We start from the raw sequence: 3,357 nt of genomic DNA on the forward strand, positions 1-3,357 counted from the left end.
ATTGGTCGGGTCGGGTTTAGGTCTACCCGGATATTATTCAGGTTGACACTTTCCATGCCCATACCCACGAATTCGGGTTTGGGTCAGATTGAGTATCCGATACCAACCGGACCCATTGACAACCCTATCGTCGATATTTTCCCAAGAACGAGCTTTGTTCCTCTTCAAGCAGGCAGATAAATGTTATGTCCAAAATGTTGACCGGATTTCGTGTAAATAGCTGATATATTAAGTGTTTTTTTTGTAAATTGAAAGCATTCTTAACGACTGGAATGTAGACAATTACTTCAAGCCGAAGCCTTACCTGTTTCAGAGAGCGCCCAATCTTTATCTCCACTCACAGACCATGAGAAATAGCCCAACAGCCCATTCTGCTGAGCGTAGGAAACCTTGGCCTGGATCGACTCGACGTCGTCGTACCCGATCCACGTAGTGTTCCAATAGCAATAGTTGACCACCCATGTGCTATTATAAACGGTTGTTGCACCATTCTGCTGAATGAAATCCAGGATCTTGAGAGTAAGTCATGCTCCCATCAGTATTAGGCCCAGCGGGTCCACTGGTAGGTGCACCAAGGCCATGCTGGTTTGGGTCGGCAAGGGTCCACGCGTAGCCGTAGTAAGGAAGGCCCATGACCAACTTGCTAGAATTGAGCCCACTTTCGAGCCAAGAGTCTATCCCTGAGCTCGTGCTGATGGATCCGGTGGGATCATATAGTGATGCATGAGCAGCTGTTGTGCTGGAGTAAGATGGTGCATAGTAGTCGTAGGACATCAAGTTAACCCAGTCAAAGCTATCAGTGACTGCACTCACAGGGTATCCCCTACTCTCAGGCCAAAGGATCGTCTGGTTGAAGTAGAGAGCTGCTGTCAACAGCAACGTCGAGTTGCCCGAATTCGTCGACTCGTTGTTCGCGGCCGTGCGCCATTCGCTAATGAGTGTGCCGAAGTCGGCCATCTCCGATGCCGTCTGCGGGTACTCCCAGTCTAGATCGAGGCCGGAGAAGCCGTATGATCGAGCGAGGGAGATGGAGGAGTCGATGAAGGTTTGCCTGGCGGTGGGGTCGCTCGCCATGGCAGCGAAGACCGAAGAGTTTGAGGCACCGCTGCCGATGGAGAGGAGGGTCTGGACTGAAGGGTTGCTTTGTTGGACTGTGGAGGTGAAGGTGGCGAAGGGGGAGAGGTTGTCGGAGGAGATGGTGACTTGGTAGGTCGAGGGTTCGAGATCGGCGAAGGCGCAGAAGAGGTGGGTGAAGAGCGTGGCGTTTATGGAGGAGGCCGGGAAGCCGCTGGTGGGGAACCAGTAGGAGGCCTTGACGTTGGTGGGCTGTGATTGTGTGGTGGCGAAGGAGAGGAGCAAGGTGAAGAGGAAGAGAAGAGAGCGTTTGTGGGGAATGGTAGACATGGGGATGACGGGCTCCCAATGAAAGAAGGCAGCGAAGGCTTTCATGTTTGCTATGCTTTCAAGCAATTTGGGAAGGATACTTATAAGAAGTCTCCCACATAAAATTGTAGTAGTTAGCAAGCCATATCGTTGCTTGCTTCGGCTTTTATGTAATGATATTATTTATTGGCAGCTGACCGTATCACTATGTATCGTAAGATTATTGCCACCCAGAGGCAAAAATCAATTCGAAAACGTCACTCTCGTCACGTCATACTGCTATTTGTGCAAAAACAGCATGACCTGACCCGACTCGTTTGTATATAATTGTTAGGACCAGAGGATGGGGGAGTCGGTCATACTGATTCCGGCAACAGAGGATGTGAGTCCCGGCTCGAGCGAGAGAGGTGCGCACTATAAGAGAGGCGAGCAATATGGAGAGAGAGAGAGAGAGAGAGAGAGAGAGAGAGAGAGAGAGAGAGGTGTAACGGTTACACTCAGGAGACGTCTGGTGACAGAAGTGTTGACTGCGAGATCCCTTTGGCTCGATGATGGGCGTGAAAGAAAGGAGAGGTAGAAACACGGTCCCTTAGAGCTTGTTTGATGGCTTGTAAAGGATTTGATGAAATGAACAAAAAAACGGAATGAACACACGGTAACAAGTCTGATGTTTGTTTCGACTTTACAAGAGACTGTGCTTCTTTTGTCAAACGTTTATTTTACGTTGCAGACAACATAAACACACGGATAATGGGTCGAATAACTTTGTTTTGAATTGTACGACTCGATACCATACACGAGTCTTTTTACATGTTTATTATGGATTTTAGCCACGGATATAGATATTGAATTGGATCTTAAAACTAAACTTTTTTTACAATTTGAGTAATTTGAGAAAAATAAGAAATAATATTTTGTATATATAAATGATTTAATCAATGTCATATCACATCTAATTATGAAAGTTTATCATAAAAATATCAAACCTTAAAAAGAAATTAACTATAAACAATCAAATTATCAAATCCTATTAAATCATAAAACCTTAAAATGTAATAATATAAATCATAAATAAACCAAAAACCTAAATTATAAGAAAAACCATAAAATTAAATTAAAAAAACCCCAATTCAAACCCTTACTAAAGAAAATAAAAAATTTCCTAATCAAATTATAAAACATTAAAATATAATAAAATAAATCATAAATAAACCAAAAAACCCTAAACTATAAGAAAGAACCATAAAATTAATTAAAAAAACCTTAATTCAAACCCTAACCAAAGAAAATAAAAAAAAACCCTAATCAAATTATAAAACCTTAAAATACAATAAAATAAATCATAAATAAACCAAAAACTCTAAAACCATAAGAAAAAACCCATAAAATTAAATAAAAAAACCCCCTAATTCTAACCCTTACCAAAGAAAATAAAAAAATCTCTAATCAAATTATAAAACCTTAAAATATAATAAAATAAATCATAAATAAACCAAAAAAATCCTAAACTATAAGAAAAACCATAAAATTAAATAAAAAACCCTAATGGTCGTTTTTAGCTACTGGTTGTATGTTCAGAAGTTCTGCACTGTATTCTTGCCAGTATTGGGAGAGATTCCATTATCAATACGCCTCTACCTAGAAGCCAAAAGGCATCTTCAAACATTCCATTCTTGCAGTGCCAGCTAATGATAGTATTGTTAGTGATTGCATCAGGGGAAATGCCCTCCAATTGTAGCTTGTTCAAGAGCTTCAAAGCCTCCAGCATTTCTCCTATATATTCTACAAGGACCATTTACAAGGGAATTGTAATTGACTATGTCAGGAATGCATCCTCGATGAATCATTTCCCTTGGAAGCTGAAGAGCATATCACACATTCTGTGCTTTGCAGAGACCATTGATGAGGATATTGTAGGAAATAGTATCGGGAACAATATTCTTCTAAAACGAAGCTTAAAAAATGTCTGAATAA

General features: G+C 41.2%; 1 pseudogene; it reads right to left on the reverse strand.

The window, feature by feature from the left end:
- Positions 1-287: 287 nt before the first annotated feature.
- LOC149835249 (class V chitinase pseudogene) lies at positions 288-1,449 on the reverse strand (annotated as a pseudogene).
- Positions 1,450-3,357: the final 1,908 nt, after the last annotated feature.

Source organism: Nuphar pumila, chromosome 6, assembly GCF_984573655.1.
Source record: "Nuphar pumila chromosome 6, dmNupPumi1.hap1.1, whole genome shotgun sequence".
NCBI lineage: Eukaryota > Viridiplantae > Streptophyta > Magnoliopsida > Nymphaeales > Nymphaeaceae > Nuphar > Nuphar pumila.